This window comes from Podarcis erhardii (genome assembly GCF_964252035.2).
Source record: "Podarcis erhardii genome assembly, chromosome: 13".
Taxonomy (NCBI): domain Eukaryota; kingdom Metazoa; phylum Chordata; class Lepidosauria; order Squamata; family Lacertidae; genus Podarcis; species Podarcis erhardii.
The window spans coordinates 26,303,330-26,315,334 of record NC_138502.1 but is presented as its reverse complement, the minus strand read 5'-3'; the positions used below and the strand labels follow the sequence as shown (position 1 = coordinate 26,315,334).

Sequence of the window (12,005 nt, the reverse complement as noted above, 5' to 3'; positions counted from 1 at the left end):
AGAAAAATCCCACAAGCGCCTCTCCTCCCAACTGAGCAGTAAATATGCGTGTGTATTTATATGATATAAAAATATTTATCCACACTTCGCCTGCCTCTCCTGAAAGTTCAGAACCGGCTGCTGCTGCCTCACTCTGCCAAACAGCAGGACTGGCTTTCAACCTCGCCAGCCCCTGAGATATTCAAAATGCTGTTTTCGTGCCCTTCTAACTCCTCAGCTTGTTCCGAGCGTGCCGCTGCCTGCCCTCTCCGTGGGTCGCGCGCCGCCCTCCCATTCATCTGCTCGCTCGCTTGCTTGTGTGCGGGGAGGGCGGGGGAGGCGCGCGCGCGCCTTTTTAACTCGCGTCTGCCCGCTTGTTCGCGCGCGCAAAAAAAAGAGACCTCTTTTTTTTTTTTTTTTTTTTTAAGCTGCAGAGGCTGCGCGCTCGCCCGCAGTGCGCTCGGGAAACCGGCGGTGGCGCTCGCGCCTCCCTTTCTCTGGCTCTTTCTTTTTTTCTCTCTCTCTTCCCTCCCCTCCTCCCTCCTCTTTTCGCTTTCCCTCCTCCTCCCCCTGCCTCGCGCTGCCTTGCCTGCCCGGTGCATTCTCCGATTAAAGGGAGGAGGAGGAGGGCAGAGAAGGAGCCCGGCCGCCATTTTTTTCCCCGAACAGAATTTAGCAGCAGAAAAACAGCGGCGGCAGCGCCACCTCCGCGCCCGCAGCGGCTGCCCTGCTGTCGTGCCCGGGCGGAGGGTAGGGCGCGAAGGCACAGGATAAAAGGGGGCGAAGACGGGGAGAAGGCAGCGCCGCAGAGATTATTGCACCCTGTGCCCCACTTTGAAGACGAGCGAGCGAGCGAGCGAGAGACCCTCCTTTGCAGTAGGAGGAGGAGGCGGAGGCACCGCAACAGCAGTCGCCGCCGCCGCTGGGGGGAGGAAAGAGGAGCACCTTCTTTCTCCCCCGCCGCCGCCTCTTCTTCCTCCTCCACCTCCTCCTCCTTTTCCTCCGGGGTGTGGGGGTGGTTGCAAAAGAGGAGACAACCTTCTCCCCCCCTCCCCAAATCCCTTCCTTCCCCAGCCCTTTTCCTGCCCGCCCGCCCTCCTTGCCTGCAGGAGAGCAGGGAGCAGGCGGGCAGGGAAAGGGGAGCCGGGGCTGGGAGGAAGGGGGGGGAAAAGGGGGAGCGGGCGAGAGAGAAAGAAAAGCAGCGGCGACGAAGACGACTACGGCGGTGGGAGAGGCAGAGGCGGCGGCGGCGGCGGCGGCAGTGAAGAGAACTCGGCTTCACTCGCCTTGTTTGCAAACTGCGCCCTTTTTATTTTTTTTTTTATTTTTTTTGCACCGGGCCGGATCCGCCCGGACTCTGCTCTCGGCTCCATCACGTGGTAGGTGCCGCCGCCTGCTTGCTTTGCTTTCGCCCGCCTTGCTCCATTGCTGGCTTGGGTTGGCTTTCCCCGTTGCCCTTGCTCGGCCCTTCTCTCCCTGCCTTTGTTAGCGCGGCTGACTGGCTGCGCCCTCGGAAGCGCCCTCGGCGGCCAGAAAACAACTTATTTTTACCCCCCTCTCTCCCCCCACCAACACCTTTGCCCTATGTTTCCTATACCGTTGCTTTTAATTTCTGGTCCTAAGATGTACCCTCTATTTAATTATGTTTATTCCTCTCCTCCCGCCCCCCCTCCTTTAAGCATAACAGCGATGATAATAAACTTCCCTGCCCGCTTTCCTTCTTCTCCAGCCCCCGGTGCCAGGCGCAGCCAGGCTCTCAAGTCTCCATGACGAATATTATTATTATTTGCCCTGATACTTTCTCCTCGCCGTCGTTGGTTGTTGTTGCGTCTTACGGGTTCGCAACAGTCCGAGGCGTTTGCGGTGTCCTGCACCTAAAATGCAGCTCCCCTTCTCTTGCCCCCCCCCCGCGGTGCTTTAAAAAGCCATGCAGTTTGGTGTAATCGCGCTTTATCAGGTGGCAAAAGAACGTTCAATCCTTAAAATCGATCATAGTTGAGTGTGGGAAAAGGGTGGTGGTGCTAGATTACGAGCACTCTACCCGGTCTCTTTACGGTTGGGGGTGGAGGTGGGGGGGGGAGAAGCGAGAAAAAGGAGGTGGGTTGACTTTGTTTGGGAATAGAGACGACCACTCCCGCAGTGCTCACTTTACAATAGAGTAAAGCACTTTGCACAGTCAAAGCGGTGTCTTAATGCCCACCATAATCGCGTCTCTCTCTCTGCCTCCCCCCCCCCCCGCTTAAGTGGCTTTAAACAAAAAACCTAGCCCGACTCTTTTGAGACTGGTGTTTGTATGTGCGTGTGCGCGCCTAGGCGAAGTATTGCGGCTCCATTGCATGAGCGAGGGGGAGGGGGAAGAAGAAGAGAGGCTGGTTTCTGATGGCGCCACTTTAAATTGAAGGCTTCCCCCTCCTTTAGCAAAGAAAAGAGAGCTTCCCAACTGGAGTTTCTTTCTCTTTGTGTTTAGTGTGTCTCTCCTCCTCTACCCCCCTCCCCCTATTCATAAAACATGCACGCCTTCCAGTTTGCTACTTCTCACCAGCATTCGAACGCCGGCGCGCCCGAAGTTCCATCACAGCCTTCTAAACCCATCCCCAGTTTCCATTCTCAAACATCTTGCGCGTGTGCGCCTGTGTATGTGTGTGTGTGTGTGTGTGCGCGCGCGCCTGTGTTGGAGATCTCGCCGTCACGTGGCTGGTTGGCAGTCATTTTTTTGTGTGCGCGTTGTGGTGACTGCTTGCTGTTGTATGGGTAGCTTTGTTACTACGGTCAACAACAATGAATTTGTTTTCCCCTCCCCCTATTCTTTCTCTCTGTCTTTTTGGTCGGTTCGTTTCTAAACCGACTTTCATGTTAGTGGTGGTGGGGACACTCTAGTCAAACAAACTCTTGTATACGTTTTGAAGAAACCAGGCACAAATTGCATAACACTTCTTTTGCATAATCTTTAACCCGTGGGATTTGCCTCTTTATTTTAATAGGGCCTGTAGATGAGGTGTAGAGTTGGGTCACTGTAGTAAGTGGTATGATAGTTATGCCAGTAAACGTGGCTTCTGTCACCATCTCACTATTCAGTGTACTTACTCTGAAACTTACTTGTAACAGCTTAGTGTATGTTAACATACCTCCCCCTTCCCCCATTTGTTTGAACTGCACAGTGGCTGTTTCATTTACAAACTTGGTTTTGTCTTAGTGAGCCATTTGGCATTTGATGTTGCTTGTCTGCCTTTTATCACTAATGATTTAGAATTGGCGGGAATGTTTCCACCCCCCCTTAAACTGTAAACAATTTCAGTTCACTAAACTTTTTTGCTTAAAGATGTCAAATTAAAGAATGTTTTGTAAATAATGATGCTGTTGGTTGACTGGTCTGCTGCAGAATCATCTTAAAATGAGGTGTCAGTTAAAAACAAGGTTACCCGTATTTTTTTGGGGGGGGGAGTAGGGGTTATCTGTACTGTAACTGTACTTTGATGATAAACTTGTTCAGTGCTACAGAATTCTATCTTTTATCACATGAAATTAATTGAAATAACATTTCCCATTTTTTATGGTTATGTTGTGAATGTTAATTTGACAACAATTTGGGCCTCTTTCTCTCAAGCTGTTGCGTCATGTCATGTGATGCTTGCTCTGTGTCTATGATACGTAATTCTAAAAATAAGGCTTAGGTAAAAAGCTCTCCCTTAGAAGTTAAAACATGTTGTGAAAGTGAAGGAGAGTACTTCTGGTTGCGACAGGCTCACAAAAATTCTAGAAGTCAATCCTTGTGGCTTACTGATCTACATAGAATTTTCTCTCTCTGTGTGGGGGGGTAAGGTAAATATATGACTTTTAAAAAGAACTACTCTTTGTTGGAAAAATACTGTAACACCCCTGTATCAACAGATTAGACATTAAGGCTGTGATCCTAAAGGCAGTTACTAGGGAGTACTGGTAAGTCCCACTTACCAGAGTGCAACTTCTGAGTAAATATGTGTAGACTTGTGCTGCACAGCAATTGGAGTTAGTGGCTGTCGTCAAAAAGGAACTTGTGAGTGGTTGCTGTAGTTAGACATTTAATAAAATGGTGTTTAGGTGTCATTGAAAACTGTTTAACTTAAACTTCTGCTAGAATCTAGTGTAGCAGGAAAAATTCTGCCAACCAAGTAAGCCTGATACAGTAAACACCTCTGGGTTCTTGTCTACAATATGGGGGAATATATAGTGAAAATTTGGTAATGAAGGCACGGAAAAGTGAAATAAGTGACAGCTTGGGCTGGATTATATGTGTGTATTATGGTGTGTGATATATGGTTTAAAATGTCTCTATTTACATTTCATAATGTCACAATAGTGTTGGTTGTAGGACAGTGGCATTACATAAATTAAGAGCGTGAAATCTGAGGAAGTGTGAAGTTTTTTGTTTCATTTAGAAGTTGACCTCAGCCCATAGGAGTCCTGGAAGGCAATGTGCAGATAAACAGGATTGAGTGCTCGTTCTCGGGGTGCAAGGGGATTCTTATTTATTAAAACTGTACTTATGAATGCATGTATTCATGTGTTTCATGGATAGTGTCCTTTCCCCCTTTAACAAGCAATCTTTTACGTACACAGGGAGTCTGCTGAGAGTCTGTTTCTATAGGCAAATTGAATTATTTGAATTTATAAAATTCTGTTACTGCTTTCATGGACTTGTAATAAATTATTTTGGAGAAACTATACTTCTGTTAGGTATCTCCACTATAGTCCGCATAAGTCCCCTGGAACTTAAAACATACACACTTACCTGGGAATAAGTTCCATTGAACTTTTATCGGAACTTAATTCTTTATACAGAATTGCATTCTTGTATCATAAGCTTTCATAGGTGAGGGCCTACTTTGCCAAATACATAAAGTGGGATTTGGTCACAAAAGCTGAAGCAGCAATAAATTCGTGTTGGAAGTGCCAGAGGGTTCATTTTTGCCTCAGCAGATGGCTTCCCAACTAGAATTAGTTAACAATGTGATGCCTGTTTAAGAGTTAATAAAATATATAATAAAAAGGTTGTTTAAAAAGAAATATATGGTGAATTCTAATGGTGAATAGATGTGAAATTCTTTCGACTTAATAGTACATGCAGGTTGCTGCTCACAACTTGTTTTTAATCTCATTTGAAAGGCCCTTGCAATCAACCAATCAATCATTTGAAAGACCCTTGTAATCAACCAATGATAACTGTCAAGAGAAACATGCTTGTATTAAAAGTTTTTCACTCCTATTTTATGGTAGGGTCAGGCAGCTAGCAGCCTGGAAGCCCAGCCCAGCCCCCAAAGCATAACCTGGTGTTGCAATGACCTTCCTTACTATCGACCCCTTGTTCACTTTCTCCCAAGCTGCGATAAGGACAAAGGGCTCCTTAACTCCCTCCTCTCTGGTGTGTACAGAAACTAAAGCTTTGGTACAGAGAGTCTTCTTTTCGTTACATACCTCGGCCACAGTCACATGATAGTGAAGCAACCAAAGGAAGTGTGGAGCTCTGCCAAGCCTCCCCAGCATGAATGGCAACAGAGGAAAGGGTTCAAGAGCCCTTTGCCTGTGTGTCTGGTGTCTCTGTTGTAGGAGTGAGTCAGTGGGTGGAGGCCCTGCTGCTTTCTGTTCAGTGCTGTTTCAGGGGCTGTCATGTAGAGGGTAAAGTCATGTTGCAGAAGGACAGATTTTGGTTGAATATCAGAGAAACTTCAGTGGCAAGAGCAGTTTGACAGCGGAACTAATTAGCCAGAGGGTGCTCTAGCTCTGGATTGAACATGGCGTTAAGATAGTCTACATGACTCCCTCCTGATTTGTTATTCTGTGATTCAGTTGAAAAATATAGAAGACAATGAGGGCTTTGCCTAATTTATTAATTAACAATTACATACTGTGTATATCAGGGGTCAGCAAACTTTTTCAGCAGGGGGCCGGTCCACTGTCCCTCAGACGTTGTGGGGAGGCCAGACTATATTGGGGGGGGGGTGAATGAATTCCTATGCTCCACAATAATCCAGCGATGCATTTTAAATAAAAGCACACATTCTAGTCATGTAAAAACACGCTGATTCCTGGAACGTCCGTGAGCCAGATTTAGAAGGAGATTGGGACTGATCCGGCCCCCGGGCCTTAGGCCTACCCATGGTGTATATGGTTCTCCTGTCTCTCCATCCATCTCTTCATTTTATCCCCACAACTGAGAGGCAGGTTAGACTGGGAGATGGTGAATAGTCCATGGCGAGGTTACTGGATGAGTGGGAATCTGTAATTACTTGTATGTTGCCTTGTTTGGGATAATTGGCTTGTAAATACAATATACAATATATGCTTTGTTTTTAAACGTATCACCTGCTTTTCCATCTGCTCAAAGGTGGTGCGCCATTCAGTCAAAATCAAACGTATAAAATAAAATGTCCCCCAACAGCAAAATGCAGAGATAAAATTCAGCTCACAGTCCAAATGTCACATAAAGGAGACATCTTCAGTTGCCTCCTGAGCACCGATAAGGAAGGGATTGTGTAGGCCTCGCTTGAGAGAGAATACTAGAGGATAAGCATTGTAAATGAAAATAATCGATCCAGGATCCCATCAGTCTTAATGTCCCAAATAGATGTCACACAGAGCTGTCCTGTAGAATGAATCTTACTTGGAATGAAGAATTACAAAAATATTGTAGCTCATGCTCTTATTTTATTTTTTTTAAAAATGCTTCTAGGTTGCCTTTAAGGGTAACAACAAGTTTAGTTTACAAACAAAACATAGTAAAACGCAACTACATCCATAAAATCATTAATGAAGGCAAACATTTAGCAGAAGAAATAAATCAAGATATGTAACTGTAACCAAACTCATCAGCAGAAGAATAAAATTACGCAGAAAGCAGACAAAAACAAGTGGGTTTTCATCATAAACACCTGGAGTGATGAGGCCTCACAGAGCTCAATTGGTAATGTGATAATGAGCACAACTGGTAATGAACAACCTCGGTGTTCTTGGGTGTGGGCAAGTGAGGAGGGCCTCAGTTTTGGCTTCCAACTTGTCTCCATGTGCTGTTGAATAGATTGCACTGCTGTGAGGAAGGGTGTTCACACTGCACACCATTTTTTGAATGCTCTAGATAGGAATCTACCTGAAAGTAAAAACCTGACGTACTGGGATGAATGGGTCCTATCTCAACCCCACACTGCTGCATTAGCTTCTTTTTATGCAAGAGAGACTTCAGAAATGACATGCCCCTATCTGGTGTCTGAACTGGTACCTTCATACAGTACTGAAATCCAGGCAGTGCCGGATTTATGTTTATACGTTTATAGCTAAATGAGCTATAGATTAGGGCCCCACTCCCAATTTTTTAAAAAGCATTTCACTATTAATATACTTCTTAATTATATTTCAGTTCAACAATTACTTTGATAAAATACATATTTTGTTATGTGCAAATGGCTTTAGATACCCATTAGGTCCATTACCATAAAGCATAGAGTCAACACAAAAGCCAGAGACAATTTGTTGTTGACAAAGGACAGCTGGCCATATAAAGGGCCCCATTACCTACAGTAGCTTAGGACCTCATCAAACCTAAATCCAGCCCTGAATCCAGGTAGGAAAGGTCTGGTTTTTGAAAAGGTGCCACAGCAATCTTTAGTCTTCAATTGAAATATAAGTATTATTTTTTAAATAAGAGTTAGCAAGCTTGGTGGATACGGGGAATGCTGTGGATGTAGTGTATCTTGATTTCAGTAAGGCTTTTGACAAAGTCCCTCATGATGATATTGCAGAGAAGCTAGTGAAATGAGAACTGGACATGGTAAACTGATAGGTGGATATGTAGCTGGTCGACTGACTGAACCTGAAGAGTTCACTAACGGTTCCTTGTCATCCTAGAAAAAAGTGACAAGTGGGGAGCCATTGGGTTCTGTCCTGGGCCCGTTGTTCATAGTCTTTATAAACAACTTGTTGTTCATAGTCTTTATAAACAACTTGGATGAGATATTGAGGGGATACCAATCAATTTTGCAGATGACACCGAACTGAGAGGGGTAGCCAATGCCGCTGAAGACAGAATTGGGATTCAAGATGACCTTGAGAACTGGGACCAAACTAACGGAATGAATTTCAATAGGGATAAGTGTCATTTCTGGGCACCACAATTTAAGTGGGATATTGACAAGCTGGAAAATGTGCAGAGGAGTGTGGCCAAGTTGATCAAGGGTCTGGAAACCAAGCCTTATGGGGAAGGGTTGAGGGAACTGGGTATGATTAGCCTGTAAATGAGGAGACTAAGAGGAGATATGATAGCTATCTCCAGATATCTATAGGGCTGTCACATGGATGATGGAGCAAGTTTGTTTTTCCTACTTTGGAGGGTAAGAGAGATTCAAGTTACAAGAAAGGAGATTACAGTCAAACATCAGGAACAAGTTTCTGCCAGGAAGATCTGTTTGACAGTGGAATAGACTCTCACGAGAGGTGGTGAACTCTCCTTCCTTTGAGGTTTTTAAGCAGAGCTTGGATGGCCACCTGTCATGGATGCCTTGGTTGTGATTCCTGCATTGCAGGTGCTTGGACTAGACGACCCTGCGGGTCCCTTACAACTCTACAAATCTGTGATTCATCATTTTTTTTAATGGGAAGGCTCTCAACCAAAATAATTTCAAATTAAGATAAAGAACACAGTTAAGACTGGGGTATTATATTCAGTGGCACCTTGTTTAGGCAGTTCTACCTAGACAGGCAATTTTTGCATGTATATCTGTTTTTAAAACTCTTGGTTTTATCCATATTTTGAATTCTGTTTTTATTCCTGTTTATACTATATATATATATAAATCTTGCTAAATAAGTAATTCTCCTTGAGTATACGTTTCAAATGAAGTGGCTCAAATACCACTTGAATTGTAACTTTAAGACTCTCTGCGTGAAACATTTATCAGACTTTTCACATACCCATAGCTATTCTTAGGTTATTCTTTTCCCAGTTATCTTTCTCATTTAGGTATATAATTTTGAGATATACCCTCTTATATTCTTTAGAAGTTGGTAATACCTGTTTAAATGATTCTGAGTGGCTAGGGAGTGTTATTAGACATCCTTCCTCTATTCAACCATGCATTTATCCATACTTGTCCTTCCAATGTTGCTAAGCTATTTCTTATTGGAACAGTTGTGGTCACTCTCTGATTGCCATTTTTGATGTGCTAATTTTGTAAGTAACAGCCTGTACATTTATCCAAATGTAACTCTTAACCTGAGGCTTCTGGAAAAGAGTAATGCATTGAACTGACTATATAAATACTGTACAGGATTTAAAAAAAAACTTTTGAGGATGGAATATCCAATAAGCTATGTGCTCTTGGCCTGTAGCACTTTTCAGTTCAAGAATGAAAGTCAAGAGGCTTCACTTTTCCAATTAAAGACAGTTATTTTGCTGTAATTCAAATACTAAAGGTGTTTAGGATTGTGGTCATATGTCTGAATAATGGGAAGAGTAGAAGGCTTCATCCTTACAGCAGCCCATGCAAATCCTTAATGGTCTGCTGTCTCCTGTGTGATAGGATCTTGCACGCTCAGTATAGCAGATATGAATTCATAAAGCCTGTGAATGGGGTTTGAAGGATCAGGGCCATTGTCTCCTTTGCATAGCTAATGCTCTTTTGTGGTGAAGGGGCGAGAACAGATTTGTGGCTGGAACTACAACTGGAATTGCCTTCACTGTAGAAATCTGACAAAAAGTTGTTAAACGTTTGCCCCTCAATAAAGGACTGGATGAGAACCAACAAACTGAAACACAATCCAGATAAGACTGAGGCACTGTTAGTGGGTGGGAGATCTGCTCTTGATGGGGTTACACTTCCACTGAAGGAGTAGGTTCGTAGCTTGGGGGTACTCCTGGATCCTTTGCAGTCGCTCAAGGGTTAGGTGGCCTTAGTGGCCCGGAGTGCCTTCCATCAGCTTCAGCTGGTGACCCAGCTATGCCCCTATTTGAACAGGGATAGCCTAGCTACTGTTGTCTATGCTCTGGTAACTTCAAGGGTAGATTACTGCAATGCGTTATACGTAGGGCTGCCTCTGAAGACGGTTCGGAAACTTCAGCTAGTGCAGAATTCAGCGGCCAAGTTGCTCACCGGAGCAATACGGTTTGAGCATGTTACACCGATCCTGGTCCGACTGCACTGGCTACCAGTTAGTTTCCGAGCCCAATTCACAGTGCTGGTTTTGACCTATGAAGCCTTAAACGGCTCAGGGCCACAATACCTCAAGGACCGCCTTTTTCCAGACTCTGAGATCATCTTCTGAGGCCCTTTTCTGTGTGCCGCCTTCTTGAGAGGTCCGGAGGGTGGCTACACGAGAACGTGGCTCCCTGTCTGTGGAATGCTCTCCCCAGGGAAGTTCGCCTGGCGCCTTCATTATATACCTTTAGGTGCCAGGCAAAAACATTCCTTTTTAACTAGACCTTTACTGACATACTATGCCCTTTTAAAATGTCTTTTTTGGGGGGGGGGTATTGAGTGGTTGTTTTGATTATGTATTTTGTGGGGTTTTTTTTATTTTATTCTGTGAACCACCCTGAGAGTGGTATATAAATTGAGTTAATAATAAAAGTAATAATGGGAATGTAGCAATTTGTCATGCATTGCTTGTGTAAACTGCTAGTCTCTTGCTGCATTTTGTGTTGTAATTTGTGAGAGGGGCAGCCCCAGATGTCCTAAAGGATGTGGTTTCTGGAAAAGGCCCTCCTTAGATCAGGGTGATGGTTATTAACTGGGATTGCCTATTTGAGGCTGATTATCTGGATCTGTTTCTGTCTAGTTTCAGGCCTGGTTTAGCACAGAAACTGCCTTGTTTACAGTGTGGGTTATCTATGCCGAGAGAGGGATTAGGGAAGTGATGCCCTGTTGATTTTTCTTGGACATCTCTGGCTTTCACTATTGTGATAGTATTCATCTGGTTTAAGGATTGAGGTTCTCTGCATTGCAGCGGTTTTGTCCCTGTCTGAATGGTTGATTCCAGAAGTTGGTGCTTAGTGTGTTGTTTCCTCAGTTACCTGGCATTTATGCTGTGGATATCTACATGAAGTCATCCATGTCAGTGTGCTGTTGACACCCAGGTCTCTTTCTCAGCCCTTTACATTGGATTCAGGTGAGGCAATAGAAGTGCTGAATGGGTGGCTGGGCTTAATCATGAGCTGAATGAGGGCCAGTAAACTGCAACTCCATCCTGACAAGACAGGGTTACTGCTGGTAGGTGCACCACTTGTGTCAGTAGGTGTTTGCCTGATTTGGACAGTGTTAAACCTGGAGAAATCAGGTTTAAAATTTAGGGAGCGCTCATTGATCTAGCTTTGTCCCTGCAGGCCTATGTGACCTCTGTGGCATTGAGTGTCTTTTGGTTGAGGCTGGTAATTCTTTATGGACAGGGGCAGCCAGGCGAGAGTAACCTATGCTCTGGCACTCTGCAGGTTAGATTACTGTAATCTGTTGCGTTTGGAGTTGCCTTTGGAAACTGTCTGGAAGCTGCAGTATAGTTTGCAGCTGTTATGCTGCAAACTGGGACCAAGCAATGGGAACATAACATTGCTTGGCACCAAAACAAGTTGCTGGTGCTTGTCTCCAAAACTCTGTAAGGTCTGGGATTGAAATGCCTGAAGGATCACCTGCCTCCATGTAGCAGCCTCCCTGGATTTTTAAATTTGTGGAGGCCTTCCTCTTGGGTGACCCTAGCACCTGAAGGACCTGCTCAGAGGCGGTGATATGAACTCCCCAGGGCAGTGTTAGAAATTAGCCAGGCACGTTTTGCAACGGGAAAAGGTCCAGTTGTGACCACATGGAGATCTCCGGATGTCAGGCAGGCGACTGAGGAAAACAAAATGTCACTTAGAGAAGGAGGTGAAACATTTTCAATAAAGCTTAGTTTTATTCTGGATTGTTTTATTTGATGTTTTAATGTGCTGCAAACCGCTTTGAGATTTGTTCTTTAAAACAAAAAGCAGTATAGAAATGGAATGAATAATAATGATAAATTCTGTGGTGGTGGGG

General features: G+C 44.6%; 1 protein-coding gene across 6 annotated transcripts in view; it reads left to right on the top strand.

Annotated features, from left to right (window-relative positions):
• Window positions 1–12,005, top strand: part of KANSL1 (KAT8 regulatory NSL complex subunit 1) — a 143,410-nt gene that overhangs the window by 15,713 nt on the left and 115,692 nt on the right. For 2 of the 6 annotated variants that reach the window (XM_081836973.1, XM_081836970.1), the window contains exon 1: window positions 585–1,358. The exons of 2 other annotated variants lie outside the window; for them this stretch is intronic. The gene's annotated coding sequence lies outside the window, so the exon portion shown is untranslated. Of the gene's footprint in view, window positions 1–582; window positions 1,359–12,005 lie in introns of those variants that run through there. 2 more of the 6 variants (XM_081836974.1, XM_081836975.1) reach the window with 2 other exon arrangements.